At 38.4% G+C, this 16,395-nt stretch overlaps 1 long non-coding RNA gene across 2 annotated transcripts in view; it reads left to right on the top strand.

Annotated features, from left to right (window-relative positions):
- The first annotated feature begins 1,476 nt into the window (after positions 1–1,476).
- Positions 1,477–16,395, top strand: part of LOC116084732 — a 17,455-nt gene continuing 2,536 nt past the window's right edge. The window contains exons 1-4 of one of the 2 annotated variants that reach the window (XR_004116244.1): positions 1,477–1,575; positions 4,220–4,508; positions 13,351–13,695; positions 15,148–15,218. This is a non-coding gene — a long non-coding RNA (uncharacterized LOC116084732). Of the gene's footprint in view, positions 1,576–4,219; positions 4,509–13,350; positions 13,696–14,125; positions 14,225–15,147; positions 15,219–16,395 lie in introns of those variants that run through there. The other variant, XR_004116245.1, reaches the window with a different exon arrangement.

Below are 16,395 nucleotides of genomic sequence, written 5' to 3'. Positions count from 1 at the left end.
AGTTTGTATCATACTCCTTAGCTTGTTGAGATCTCTGTATTGGTCCTGTACTGTATTGGTCTCTAATTTAAAATAAACTATTGAGAAAATGATCCGTGAGTCGGCTAGGTAGGTGTATGTGTCATAGAAACATTGCTTTAGGAATAAGTTTTGAGTTATGACATTTGCTCCAGCTTTACATTCTGCAGTCCGAATGCCTGCATAGCACCCTCAGGGTTAACATGAGTTCACACACGTTCAAGGTACTCACTACCCTGGGGTTTATCTTAACAGCTATAGGGAAAAATGAATATGCATAGAATATTTTTTTAAATCCGTAAGTGACCTGTGGAACAACACTGTGTATTTTCTGTTAACAGAGATCTATAATGTGAAATTAATAGATTATGACTACAAATCAAGAATATGGGGATATTTTGAAGAAAATAAGTAAATGGATACAAAGGATTTTTGTTGCTGTGTTTATTCTTTGTGACTATCTTGTCAATTCCACAGTCCTTCAGGCAACATCGAATAACTTCATCACAAATGATGTGAAAGTCATTTTAAAAAGTGTACAGGCTTAAAAAATGAATATAAAAAACACAAAATGATGATTGAAAAGAGAGCAGAGAGGAAGAAAGGAAGGGAGAAAGAGGGACAGAGTAGGGAGAGATGGATAGATAAGAAGAGAGAGAGAAACAGGGAGAGGGAGGGGGAATTAAAAGTAGATATAAATGAAGCTGAAACGTACACACTGGCACATTGTTAAATGATTGACCCTTGATTCTTGATTATCCCTACGTAAATAAAGTTCAAAGGAAGTGAGACAGTAGAATGCATTTGAAAATAAATTTAATAAAACAGAATCCCAAAGGGGATTCTGCATCTCAAGGTTCTCAGGAGCGAAGAAGCAAGCCCCTGCTTTTACCTTTTGATACAATGTCAAACTAGCCTAGTGTTTAATTTGCAGCTGAAGATGGCCGAGGATCTCAGATCCTTTTGTCTCCACCTTCTTATATGTTGTGCTTAACGCATTCATCATCATTTCTGAATTATGCAGAGTAGGAGACTCAACTTTATAGATGCTAATTGAGCAGTCTACTAGCTCTGGGACAAACAAGCTTTTATTATTTTAAGTTCTATGAGTGCCAGAATATATGCAATCTTGATCAGTCTTCCAAGGGCTGGACCCATTCTGAGGATGCACTAGTTTGCTGTGATTCTTTAGTTTGGGTCACGTGGTATGCCAGTGAACACGGGCATTTGCACAATCCGAGTGGGATGGATGCCTCCCTCACCATCCACACAGGGGCCACACAAGGGCCACAGCACCCACATCTCCCCGTTCTTATCTTTTAAAGAGGAGTTGTGTCATCATAGATATCTAGGGTGTAATTTACAGCCTTATATTGTGTTATAAACCTGTCCATTGTTACATCAACTATGGTGGAGACCTGTTACTGTACCAACCGGAGTAGGCAGGGGGCAAATATCATGATACACCACAGAGCAAGCACATAGTGAACACAGGTAACAAGCAGGTTAAGGATAGGGCTTTGGAACCCAGAAAATGGCTTCAATTGTTGGTACCAGGTAAGCAATTTTGGGTGCAGGGTTTTCAGGGCGTTTACATTGAATTCAACAACATTCGACTCATTAATAAAAAAAAAAATTCCTCCCCCATTACAATGCAAGTTCCCTTAAGTTCAGCAGTTATAAGATCTAGGGCTGTCCTATTCTGTAACACTGTTCAGGCCAGAGAGCTCATCTGGCACTGGAGCAACTCTAGACTTTCTGTCATTGATGTCATTGCCATTGTTGAGTTTTGTCCCTGAAGTCTTCTGGCAGGTGGTGGGTCTGAACAAGAGCAGAGGCAGAGTCCCCTGCAGACCCCATGGAGAGGACAAGTTCAGTCTCCACAAGCAAGAGAACAAAGGTCTCTCTCTCTTGGTGCAAAAAATGCCATCTCCTCAGATGCAAATAGGAGGACCTGAGGGAATGAGAAGTAGGACACAGAGAGGGAGAAGTACTCACAGGCAACCAGGAGGCCCCCACACCAGAGGAGGAAACAAGGAGTGTACATGTGAGTTTTAACAGCGTGGTACTTCCACAGTATTTCATTGGAGGATGTCATGGAACTCTGAGCAATTACCCTTCGCAGCTAGGTGGTACGTTAGTTACTGAGGCATTAACTGGCTTGTGTCTGCCAACAGCAAGAGATCACTCAGTGGAGGCACAGATGAAGCCCTAGGAGGCATTGTGAGTAGTAAAAGGAAAGCATCAGCTACATATTGGATGCATTGGTTCCAGGACACTGTATCCTGAATCTGTTTATGCATTTGTTTTTCCCGAGAACTGTTTTTCCCATTTATCTGTCTGCCTGGGACCAAAGACCTGATTGAAGGACTAGGCAGATGCCAGCATGCCGCTTGGTGGCAGAAGAGTGCCAGGATCCCTAAAGGGCTTCTGAGGCTAGGGGAAGACTAGCCCCTGAGAGAGGTTGCTGCCCTCTCCCCTCCCATTCATCATATCAGGCAGCATTCCATTGGCGGGATGGGACCCTGAACAGTATGTATCTCATGGTAGCTTTACAAATCTTGGGTGTTCAGGCCATAGACTCAAAGATATCTGTAACAAAGGAAGAATACAGACCCATTTTCTAGGACTGCCTTTCTGACCTTTGGTTAAGATTCCATGGTATGAGGAACCCAAGTCCAGTTAGGAGAGATTGCCTGGCCTACTAGTGTGAGCAACACTGGAAAAATATTTGGGCCACCAGACAATCCCTATCATTGCTGGCAACTCCAACATTCAGCGTTCTCATACACGAGAAACCTCTAGGGACGGGGCAAAGTGCCAACTCAAGTTTGGCCAAGCCATTCACAAGAGGAAGGGCAAGCCAATGGGCCTCTGGGGTCGTTTCCCTGACATAGGCCAGGGTTGTGGTGGAATTGAATCTTTTGCTTCTTAGACAACACCATAAGCCAAGAGGCTCTTCGGCGCAGTGTAAATCCTTGTTTTTAAGTTGTGAGATGAGCATCTTGCCTCTTGGTAGGTTTGCAGAACGGATTTGTCCTTGGACTTAACATTCCCTTTATCTATAGGAGGGTTCAGCTTGGGGGGCTGCTTAGAAAACGCTGTTGAGGTCTTCCTTGTGTTCTGGCCCCCGGACTTGCTAGGACGGCCTCAGGTGACTGCAGCACTGAGCCTCCAAGGCAGCTTAGTAAGATGGTGTGGTGGCCGTGGGGAGTGAGGAAGAAAGTTTTCCTCAAATGCTTTCCTCTGGGCCTGGAAGATTCTCTGTCCTCAAGTGTTTTTCTCCCAGGCCTGCCCTGCCAGGGTCCGGAATCTCTGACCTTGACGTAAAGGGTTTTAAGCTGTTTAACAGAGTAGTTTCCCTGCTCTCTAGGACTCTCCTCAGAAAGTGGAGCTGACTCCTTAGCCTGGGAGAGGGGTTATTCCCCAGTTTTGGAGAGGTCCACTCACCCAGCAGTTTGTGGGAGTTATCTCAAAGGTCTATGTTTGCTGCACCAGGTACAGGAACCGGGATCTAGGAAGAAATAATGAGGGAGGCCAACTTACAAACACAAGAAACAGACTCTGGAGACCAGCACCAAGGTTAAGATCTACTGTGTTGCTCAGCAGCAGGCATCTTATATAGCTGCGAAACCAATGGGTAATTAACAGAAGCTCTGGAGCGGCCAACCATCCCACTGGCACTATCGGGAGGTGCCAGGCTGCCAGCCGGTCCATAAAGAGAGGCGGCACAACCATGGCCCTGTTCTGAGGTTCCACTAGTTTGCTAGGGTCCTCTACTTTGTGGCATCCAGGACGCCAACTGACTTGAGCAGTTTTACTATCAGAGCAGTTTGGAAGCCGTGTTCACCACTAGGCCCTACCCAAGGCCCGCAGCAACCACATCCAGCTTCCCAGATTCAGTGGCACACATTTATTTTAGAATGCAACTATATCTCATCTTAACTGTCTTTCACAAAGGTCCAGTTGCCTTCTCTTTCTTCTCCTGATTTTGGTAAATTTTGTTCACTTCACAATTTTTTTCTCCAGAAAGAATGCAAGGTGAGCCAAATAAACTGGACCGAAAACTTAGCGCCGGTTCATTTTTTTTCTTCCCATAGCCATACCTTTACAAATCAGTATGGCTAATATTAACTCTTAAAAAAGAGGTTAGGGACTTAACATATACTGGACATTTTATTTACTCTTGTATATTTTTCAGGCTATTATTGTGCTCTATGTATTTACCTTGAGTGGCAGCATTGAAAGGCATGTGCAATTGCATGCAAATTGAGAGAACAACTTAAAGGAGTCAGAGGGCTCCTTCTACCAGTGGTTTCCTGGTATCAACTTCAGATCAGTAGTCATGGAGGAAAGTGTCCTGGTCACTGAGCCATTTCACTGGTCCCTGTTTACACTCTAGGAAGTCATTTGTTATATTCAACTAGTATAACCATGGTGTAAGGTACAACCTTACATGACTCAACGGAAGCATCTCAAGGAATGTTGAGGTAAGCAATTCTGGAACTTTCCTGACATGGGGATCTCATGACTTACATGTAGTTAGTTAGTTTTAATGACTTCATAACAGTGAGACTATTGATTTCAAGCTATAAAACAGGAAGACAGGTTTGGGTATTGATCCAATTATCTTACAGAGCTGTTAACACTTTTGTGCTAAGATTACTTCACATATTTGTTTGGTTTTCCAAGCCTTGCAAGTTTCTTTCATAGTTTCTGTCACTATCATTGTTGCTTCTGGAGAAGGGAAAACTTTCATATGCCCTGGAAAAGCACTCCATGATGCCTAGTTGTAACATGAATTCAAACGTAGCTTGACAATTTGTAGATCTGAAAAGCATTTTGTATGATTTCATTCAATAACATTCTCACAGCATAGTGGTTCTAAATTTCATCTCCAGCAAAATGACTGATGGTGTGGTCTGCCAATAGCCTATAAGGTACAGATAAACTACAGTGGTAAATGTCTCTGTGCATAAAGTTTAATGTATGAACTTTTGATATTTCTACAAACATATCCTGAAATTTGCACAAAACTTCCACTGCTGAAGTTTTACTTGTGGTTCTTACAGTCATCCAAGCTTTCCATTATGTGTCTATTCTTTTTGGGTCTCTATTGTCATTTCTAGAAAGGGTTTCAACACGACAGTTTTGAAAGTACCCCCTGTTGTTCCACAGGTGGGGCCTAGGCTGAGGCCCAGGTCTCTCTCCCTGACCCACCCCTCCCTCCCCCAGGTGCTGACCTGTGGCTTCACAAAGCATTAGTTAAAAAGGAGGCAATGTATAAATGAGATATTTTATTGTAGGAAAGAGAAAATAAGCTGGTCAAGTAGAGAGAAGAAAAGGAGAAGGAGAGGAGAAGGAGAAAGAGAAAGAGAAAAGAGAGGAAGGAGAGAGAGAAAGAGAGAGAGAGCGAGAGAGAGGAGACAAAGAGTGAGAGAGTAAGAGAAAGAGGAGGGGGCAAACCGCCCCTTTTACTGTGTGGGGTGTGGCAAGTCTAGCTTATGGTCAGATGACTGGGTGTAGGGCCCAGCTAGAATGCTGGGAGCTTGGGTCATTGTCTGCCTGATAGAGCACACATCTTCTGCTCTATGGGGGGGGGGGGGAGTTGTGACTGAAACAAGAACCAAAGACTCAGGAGTTATGGTCAAGCTCCTTCTGCCCCCCTGCAAGCAGAAATTGCCCGCAGGGGCTCAGGGCTCAAAGCCAAATACTCGACTGAGCCTAAGTTACCTGAGCAGACCACTGCCCCACACACACATCTTTTATAGTGGTCACCTTCTACGTAGCACCAAATTGCTCCTGCTCCGTCTTAAGACTCAATTAGCTAAGGGTTCTTGATAATTAATGTGTTGGTTTAGTTGTCAGCCCCTCTACCCCCAGGAAATAATTAAATCTTTTAATAAATTTGATTTTTTTTCCTCAAAAAAAAAAAAAGACTGACATCGAATGACCCTGGCTGCCTTCAGTAGATTCCAGTTGTGTTAGCACAGCTGGTATTGTTCTGTGCCCTGGATACTCTGACTTTTCTTTGGATATCTTCCATCCTACTCCTTGCCTATGTGAACTTGCTTCTCTATGCTGTATCAGGAATATACTAGATGTATTCCCCTACACTTAAGTATGTTCTGGATATTTATTTGGTTAGATAATTTATTGATTTTTTTTTTTTACTAATCCACATTGTAGATATAGTTATTTTGCAAGCCCTTAGGACCATTTCATTGTTTTTTTTCCCTAAAACAATTAATTACATTTTTATATTACTTCTGTTTCTGATGTATAATATCTATTTATCATAAAAACAGTGACATGATTTTTGATTGATACATATAATTAAGTTGAATTAAAAATTTATATTTAGATTTGAAGTTTATTGCCTTAGTTTGTATGTCTATTGCTACGAAGAGCACCATGAACACAATAACTCGTATAAAGGAAACCATTAATTGGGGCTGGCTCACAGGTTCAGAGATTTCAGCCAGAATCATCATGCCAAGAAGTAAGGTGGCTTAAAGGCAGACATGGTGCTGGAGAGGTAGCTGGAAGTTCTCTATCTAGAATGGCAGGCAGCAGGAATTGAGAATGATATTGGGCCTTGCTTGAAACCTCACAGCCTACCCACAATGACACACTTCCTCCAACAAGGCAATGCATCCTAATCATGCTACTCTCTAGGAGTCTATGGGGACTATTTTCATTCAAACCATCATACATATATTTGTTAATCTATGTAACCTACTTAGCAATATCATGTTTGCGTCTATACTCCTAAACATCTATAGACAAGCAAGTACATGTAATTGTTGTCTGCTTTTAGGTGAGCAAAGTGTCACTTTGTCACCAATAGGACCAACAAATTTAATTTCACTTCTAAGCCAATACTTAAGCATTACTTGTATCATATTTTTCACTAATAAAGAGATAAGTTTTTATTTAACAGTTTTATACATGCATGTGCTTTTTGAAAATTCAACTTATTTTATGAATTTCGGTTACTTTTTTTTTTTTTTTTTGCATTTTATTTACTTGACTACACTTATGTCTTTATACCACAAATGTACCTGGTGATGCTAGAGGGCATCTTACCTCCTGGGATAGCAGTTACAGATTGTTTAAAGCTGCTGTGTAGGTGCTGGTGATAAAATCCTGACTCTCATTAAGAAAGGAAAATCTAGGCTTGTTTCATATAATGTACTGTCTTTTTATTTTGTGAAATTAAATATAATTGTGTTTTATCCCTCTTCATATTCTTTCCTCCCATCCCTCCCATGGAACCCTGCATTCTCTCAAATTCATGAACTCCTTCTCTTCAATTGCACTGAATATATAAACACAAGTCTCTCAGTCTATATAATACTGTACGTGTTTATATGACTTCGAGGCGCACCACTGTGTATTGGATAACCCGTTGAAGTCTCTTCCATAGGGAAGGCATATATCTGAAGCTCAGCATTGCTTAGTTGGATTTAGCCAAGATTTAGGCCAATTGAGCTTCCTCCTTTTGTTAGGGAGCCACGTTTCCAACCCCGCGCGTGTGTTTTGTAAATCCACTGAGTTAGGTTACCACTGCATGTAAGCGCATGGGCATTGTAACCCTCGACTGAAGCATGTGTAGCCTATCAGGGGCTGCATCTCTGAAGGAAGCTGCATCCTTCCCCCAATATGATGACATCCATATGGTGGATTCCATTAACTGATTAAAATATGATTAACTGAAGTGATAGGTCATATTTTATGTGAATTTAATTTGAAAGTTTTCTATTGAGGAATTTTCTGACTGTTCATCAGATGGATTGACCTCTAATGAATGATTCCCCTCCCTCAGTCTTTTGTTAAATTTTTCTTCTTGAGGGTCAGGTTGAATTCCTTGTTGGACTTGCTGAATATAACTGGAAGGGGGCTTTTTTATCTGTAGTGTTAATTAATGCTTCTATCTTGTTGGTGTCATAATACAGCTCTTTAAATTATTTGTTATAGATTTAAGTTTGATAGGCATATTAGTTTCCTCCTTACTGCTGTGAGGAAAATACCCTGACCAAAAGCAGCTTAGGGAAGGAAAGGGTTCAGGTAGCATTTCCTCTCAGAAGGAAATCGCCACATAACTTCAGGCAGGAATCTCCACTCAGGACCTGAAGCAAAGTATCTGGAGGAATGGTGGTTACTGTCCGCGCTCCATGGCTTCTTCAGAGTTGTTTCATACAACTCAGGACCACGTCCAAAAGGTTAACACTGACCCCCTGTAGGTTGGCCCAGAATGCCCTCCTGGCTTGCTCACAGGCAATCCGCAGGAGACATTTCCTCAAGTGAGATCTCTTCCCCTGGTAAAGACAAACACGTGTCCAGTTGAAGTCCATCAGGGTAGTTGTTCACGTCCATGTAAAAAACTCAACTCTAGACTTTGCAGTTTAGTGGGATAGAAATGTCATTATGATACTCTGAATTCTCTCCATTAAGTATGCACCTTTCATCTCTAATTTTGTTAATTATCCTTTTCCCTTCCTTTCTTTCTCTTGGTGAATTTGGTGTAGGTTTGTTAATCATATTAATCTTTTCAGAAAAGGAACCTTCCATTGCTTTCTTTGTAGTTTTTTTTTTTTTTTTTTTTTTTTTTTTTTTTTTTTTTTTTGCTTATTTGCTCCATTTTATTCATTTTAGCCCAGTTTTTTATTATTACTAATAACTATCATTTTTACCATTATTTAGCTTTGTCTTGTATTGATCTTGTGCATGTGGCCACAGGTACTGTTAATTAATGACGGTAACCAGGATCTCCAGTCCACCCGCGCCCAGTGTATAACTGCTGGGGTGGGGATGATTACTTCCTAAGGAAAAGGCCATTGGTATGCTTCCAGTGTTCCAGTGGATGGCTCTACAGCCATACACATATTACTGGCAATGCCTACCTTAGTGGACTATCCAAACAAACAAACAAACAAAAAACCACAAGAAGCTCTCAAGTTAGCATGTTATGCCGAACTTGGCAGGAGTTGGAGGAGGAAATGGTTATGTGTGATGGCATTTCCTTAGCGTATAGGCATGAAATTCTCAAAATTAAAGAAAAAAATAAAGCCAGTACAATGATCACTGTCAAAGTTCAGCGGAACAGGACAAAAAGATCATTTATTTAAATATAAGGTAAATCTGTAGACAGAACCAAATTGGATATGCACTTCTCCTCTCGGTGTACTTTTTATTGGATCCCTTTCAAAGGTAAAAAATATGGTAGGCTGTTTGATCAATAGCTGAAAGGATGCTCCTTCTGTAGTCCTCCACCTATCTTCCCCAGTTATTTATACAGCTCTGCATCCTCTGCAATTGCTTAGAAAATACTAGACTTCAGAGGTTTGATGCTTCTTTTGCTTTGATCATCTTTTAATCCAGTGGAAAATAAATTGCCTGAGCTCCTCCAGTAATGGCTCCTATAACTCAGTGCTGGAACCAGAATTCAAATTAAAAACTTTCCATTTTGTGCAATGTAACATTTTTCAATATAAAAGATACAAGATGCTACTTAGAAACTCCTTGACTTCTGAATAATGGTTTTCAGTGGAAGGTGGGCACAACTACCAGCCCAAAACTTAAATATAAAGTAGAATTTATGGTGGATATTTTCAGCCTGAGAAACAGCAGATATTTAATAATATCTCAGATCCAACTTCACCGAATTTCTATCTAGCTGAACAGGACATCTATCAGACACTCCAAGAAGAAGCCGGAGCTTCACCAGCTCTCATCACACACGTAATCAAGATGATTGCTTATGAAGGCAGCATTATATCTGTGGAAATTTCTTATACAGATGACTTCCTCAACAGACTACATGCAGACAGTGAACCTGGATGAGCATCAGAATTTGATTGTAACAAAATTTCTTATTATTTATAAAATTCCTAAGTTAGTAACTCAAAATTAAAACAATTTCAGATATGAAAATACTTTCTCTTAATTTGATTTAAAATTAATTCTTATATGCTTGTCAATTTTGTAATTATTTTAATAGTAATCTTAAATGTCATGTTTCTCTTTAGAATATGCAAAGAAGTTTCCTAATATAATTAGTATATAAATGAGAATTACCATAATCTAAATGATCCCAACATCCTTCAGATAATTTTCTGTTGTTTTGTGTGTATGTGTTTGTCTTTAAAATTTAATTTTACAATTAATTTTACATATATGCATAACATGTATATATATATAAATTAAATATGACATAATTTTACTTCTTCCCTTTATTCTTTGTAATCCCATATATAACCTCATAACTTCATTGCTTCCTTTGGAAATCATGTCATATTTTTAATTGTTTTATTATACACAGGTTTGTGTATATGTGTATGTGTTTATGTCTACATTTATATGTAAATATATACATATCAATATATACACACAAATGTGTATATATATAAATATACATACATGTATGTGTATATGTATATACATGTATATGTATATATATATAGGTATGTATATACACACACATATATACATGTATGTGTGTATATATATATACATATACAGATTTCTATGCCTAAGTATAAAAACGCAGCGTGTTCAGTTAGGTTAGTGTTGTTTGTAAGTATAGAAAATCAGGGCTAACTACTTGGTAGCAGGTAACAAGCGGGGCTTCTGTCTTCCCTGAGTAAGATCATTTTCCCTCGTGTCAGCTTTCCTTCGTTGACTGAAGTCCCTTGTTCACGGTTGGAGGCCTGTGAGATTTTTTTCCGTACACGCTACCATGCCTTTCAGTTGTCATTTCTTCTTTTCATCCTGTTCAGGCAGCCATAGAGTTGACATATGGATGCAGCTTCCGGATCATTTCTCTGAGATACCTACCATCTCACAGCATGCTTCTTCTTTCCTTTAACACCTACAATTCTTCTCCACCCTGTTATGTGATATTTCTTGATTATTATGTGTAGTGTTCTGTTTTACATATGTCAGCTGGAGATGGACACTCCATGATAGCAAGTTCTCTGCTTTCTCACCTATTGTTTTCTCTGATGATCTAATTTTTTTTTTCAAAAAGAAATTTTCTAGAGTGTGAGGTGGGACCTACACAAATCTTTGGGTATGAAGATAAATACTTAGATTGCAGTTAAGAATTATCCTGGTTTATTAAAGTGACAGTAATGGATTCTCTTTTAAGTTCCACGACCTCACAAACCCTAAGTAGGTTTCCTATACTAGGCATTTTCCCTTGTTATTAAATGGGCTTTAAGTCTGGTTAGAGTTCTACTTGTTACAAACATGTGACTACTACAGTTGTACCCTAAGTGTTATCATCCCATGATTGGTTCATACAGCTAGGTAAAACTATTGTCTCCTTTCCTTTCTCAGAAGCTTACGTTATAAGGAATCACATTATTATTTAAATATGTAAAACACATGAAATACATACATATATATGTGTACATGTATACATAGAAAGTTTAAATGAAATTATTCCACTTGGATAGACAAATCTCACCTGAAAAGACTGACTAACTAACAAATCCAGGCATAAGAAATACTCATTTAAGTTGTTGGTCAGGGATATTCCAGTAATTCATCTAATTTATCAAATAATTTAGTACTTTTCTTGTTCCTGGTTGCTTCTCAGAGCTTGTAAAGAAGATCTTACAAATGAGTGTATCACAAACTTCAGACACAGGACCTAGAGTGCTCAAACTACATATGAAATTTGTCTATTAGAGAAAACTTGAAATTCATAATGGGTGACGGCTGTATCAATCTATCTATATTAATATAAGTATTTATAAGGAAATTTTATAACTTATTCCCATCTAGCAAAATAATAGTAGTAGATCCTCTCTTGGTTTTATTAGCTCTCCAGACACTGTAAAATTTATACTACCAGGCATGAATTTATTCCTGTGAATATATAGATATTATATTTAGTCATAAAAATTTTATTCATCAACATATGTACTCATCTAATATTTTTCTGCTGTTGAACATATCTCATCAGCTAATCAGGTCTGTATGGCACCCAGGGATCCCAGAGATGGGTTAGACTGGTCATGTCTTCCTCCTCCTGCATCCTGTATAACACTATCCAGCAGTATGAAGACGAGCTATGCTGGTCTCAATGCAAATGCTGCCAAGAGGCTTGAACATGTGCATGTCTGGTCCCCAGATGATGAACTCTTTTGAACTACATGTGTCTTTTGGGAAGGTATGTGCCACTGGAGTGGCTTTTTAGGTCTCAAAAGTCCATGTTGAGGCAGTGCCCAGTCTCTTTGCTTGCTACCTGTGAATTAGGATGCAAAGCTCTCTGCTATTGATCCAGCATTATTCCTGTCTGTTCCTCTCCATGGTGATTATAGACTAAACCTCTGAAACTATATCCATGCCACCAACTAACATATATATGTGTGAATATACATATGTATATCTATGTAATGTAACAGACAGATATAAACAATATTTTTAATGAGGTTAGGTATATGCCTTGTCAGGAACTAGCTGCTTATTCATTCTTCTGGGGAGGAATATGACTATTCAATGTCATTAACATGTAAATTTATTCTTCTACATGTCTTACACACACACACTCTCATATATGTATACATATATGAGAGTTGCCTTGGTCATGATGTCTCTTCATAGCAATGGAACAGTAACTGAGAAACTCACCAAAATGTGAAGAAATATTCAGGGCAATATAAAGATATAAGGTTAATTTCTTCAAATCCTATGTGTCACATTATGATGGGTAACCAAAAGCAATAATGTTAGATTACTTTGTTTGATAAGATCTATGAGTTCACACCATCTAAGTGTATGGGAACCAAGTGGAGGTATCTAGTACATCTTGCTGTGCTTCTTTTAAATGGAGACATAGATTACATGCCCTTTATAGTATAACCCCACTTATCTCTGTGTCTTTCTATCTCTCTCATTCATATATGTAAACATAGATATATTTACATTCATATGTATATATATATATGGAAATGACTTTACTATTTTGTGAACATATATGTACAACTTTTTATCATATCTTAATTTATCATTGATATTTTACATGGTTCCTTTCATTCTAATGAGAGAGGAAGAAGGATAGGACATATATGTATTAGGGAGAGGATCTGGTAGGAGGTGGAGGAGCAGAAAAACAGGAAAAATGTCTAAAACTATTATAAATACAAGAACAGTAAGAAATTAATGTAACAGACAGATATAAATATTTTTAATGAGGTTAGTTATATGCCTTATTAGGAACTAGCTGTTTATTCATTCTTCTGGGGAGGAATATGACTATTCAATGTCATTAACATGTAAATTTATTCTTTTACGTGTCTTTCACAATGTGTTTCCTTTCAGAAGCCTGCATGATGTGCTGGGGTAATGGTGGAGCAGAACTTGTGGAAGTGATCAACCAATATCCAGCTTAAGTAGAGGCCCACTCCATAAGAGAAAGCAAATGCCAGTCATTCCCTGGATGACCAGGAATATAAAATTAGATAGCCCAGACACCTAGATAAGTACCATAAGAACCAACCCTGACTGGCAACAAAGAAAATAAAAAGAAAATAAAAGAAGGAAGGAAGGAAGGAAGGAAGGAAGGAAGGAAGGAAGGAAGGAACAATTATCCCTAATGATATTCTGCTATAGATGGATAACTTGTACCGTAATCATAGAAGAGGCTTCGTCAACAGATTGTAGCAGGTATGCAGATACACAACTAGACATTATGCATTTTGCAGAGACAGAGAGAGAGAGAGAGAGAGAGAGAGAGAGAGAGAGAGAGAGAGAGAGAGAGAGAGAGAGAGAGAGAGAGAGAGTGAAAGAAAGAGAGACCTCCTTTCAGTCCTTCCATTGGAGATCTAGGATTTCCACCAAAGAAGGCCAAGAAATATGTAGAAATCAGAGGATATGGAGGACACCAGGACGACAAGTCCTCCTATGGGCTCACAGGCACTGAAGCAGAAACACAGGAACACAGGGCCTGAAAGGCTCTGCACAGGTCCTCTGTATCTGTTATGGCTGTTTGGTTGGTGGTTTGTGCAGAATCCTAACAGTGGAAGCGGGTCCTTCTTTGACCCTTTTGGCTGTTCTTGGGATTCTCCTCCTATTGGTTGTTTCTGTCCACATCCAGTATGCCTCGCTACTGCATCATGTTAGACCTATTTGGTTGTTGTCTCTTGGAGGCCTGCTCTTTCCTGATGAGAAACAGAAGTGGAAGAATCTGGAAGAGAGGGGAGCTGTGTGGGAAAACAGAGTAGAGGAAGCGAAAACTGATTGAAAGGTAGTGTGTGAAAGAAGAATCAACTTTCAATTTAAAAAGCAAAAGTACATAAATGTACCTATAGTGTTGGTTCTTTGGGTTAGTTTTTAAAGATAACTATAGAAGTCATTCATAATAAAGTCAGATTTTTTATTACTACAAACCAAATTTTCTTACTGAAAATTAGCCATATTTTGACATATCTTGACCAAAACCTCTGTTATTTTAAATCCAGTATTCAGAAGACACTCTTTCGATCTGACTCTCCCTGTCTTTTGCCTCTTTCCTTATACAAATCCAATTTTAGTTTTGGGCTGTGTCCTGCCCTGCGACTCATGTGAAGCATAAATCAGAAGGATGCCTGAAAACTCTCAAGGTTACAAATGGCATTCAATTGTGCACTTTGGGTTTTCACTCAGACTATTGATTTCAGGTTATTTATCAAACATTTAATGACTGGAAAATATGGACTCATATACACATGAGATTAAATCTATCTATCTATCTATCTATCTATATATCTATCTATATATCTATCTATCTATCTATCTATCTATCTATCTATCTATATATATATACATTATACATCCACACATTTACATGTGTGTATACATGTGTAAGTATATGCATACACAGAGACCCATATGCGTTTAAACCCACATTTTACCTCATTTGTAAATGAATCTAGCTAACAAAAATCTGAAAGATAGATGTGTAATTAAAATGCTAAAAGCTCAATCATGATCATGCTTAGGTAGAAAAGCCTGTGTGGAGACAGTGATTGAAGACGCTTGAAATCAGATGTGAGTGATGATTCATTTTCACAGGGCTCATTAGAATAAAAGGATGCAATGCATATGAAGTTGAGATTTACCATTATGATTACTTCATAGATGTGATTTTTAAAGACCTCTGCTAAAAGAATAATATACTACAGTATGATGCCTACTAATTCAGACTCATGGTAAGAATCCTAAATAAACCTAACCTTTGTATTTGGTTATAACAAAAAGTAATTATCTATGACTCAGGAATCTAACCGATGATTTAAAAGCTGTCTCATCTGACTATAGAAAATGGATATCTAAATGCCTGAGAGATTTATACAAGATGGCCTGATTTTCAGTTTTGAGTAAAATATATCCAGGCCAAGAACAAAAACAAAATGATGATTATGAGAACAAAAATCTTTTATAAAAATGAAAAAATAATAAAATTTTCTAACAACAAAAGCAAAGGACTCTTGAGATTTAATTGAATATTGATTTTTTTTTACTAGTAGTGTCAGGTGTACATGTATAAAACTTCACATTAGTATGTTTACGTATGAATATGAGTTTGCACATATATGTGTTCACATGTAATTGCAGAGGGACTTCATACACTGACATTTGATCTCTTCTCTATAGCTCTTGACTGTGGGCTTTGATACCAGAGCACTCTGATTGGCTAGTCTGGTTAGCCAGTAAGAACAAGGGATCCATCTATTCCGCTCAACCTCTCCTGCCATCATCAGTTTGAGGGTTTGAGACACACACGAAATATAAAACTTTCAAATGACTGCTGAGTAAATGGACTCAGGACCTACAAAACTGGAACTTTCCTAAGCCAGTCCCTATTGTAATTATAATTTGCATTACTTGTTCTTTGATCTTCAGCAATTTATTTCCATAGAACATAAGTATAAAATGCAGAAGCTTGGTAAATAGGCTTCTATAACAACCTAATTATAGAGTTCATAATTGTCTCTATCACTATCAAAAATAATCAGAGATAAGTTGTATACCTAAGTAAACTTGATTACCAAGCCACTTAAATTTTTGCCATACATGGGAGAAGTTGCCTCTGAACCTTATATACTACAGCGAAACCATTGACAATTAATAGTTATCACTGACAAGATAAGATAGAGAATCATTCTTTTTGGAGGATGTAGAAACAGGTAGATTTCTTGTGCTCTTGTAGATGTCCTCACACAAATCCACAGATGGACAGACTTAACTGGCCTTAATGGTTTAAAAAAACAAAGTACAAAAAACATGGATGGAGGTCATATATGAGGCTAGAAAGGGAGAAGACAGGGAAAGCAGGAAGTGGGGGAAATTAAAGAGGAATATTATAATATGTGTTTGGATAGACAT

The sequence above is a fragment of the Mastomys coucha genome, unplaced genomic scaffold, assembly GCF_008632895.1.
Source record: "Mastomys coucha isolate ucsf_1 unplaced genomic scaffold, UCSF_Mcou_1 pScaffold9, whole genome shotgun sequence".
NCBI lineage: Eukaryota > Metazoa > Chordata > Mammalia > Rodentia > Muridae > Mastomys > Mastomys coucha.
Note: the sequence above shows the minus strand (reverse complement) of the source record. Positions and strands in the feature narration are given on the sequence as shown.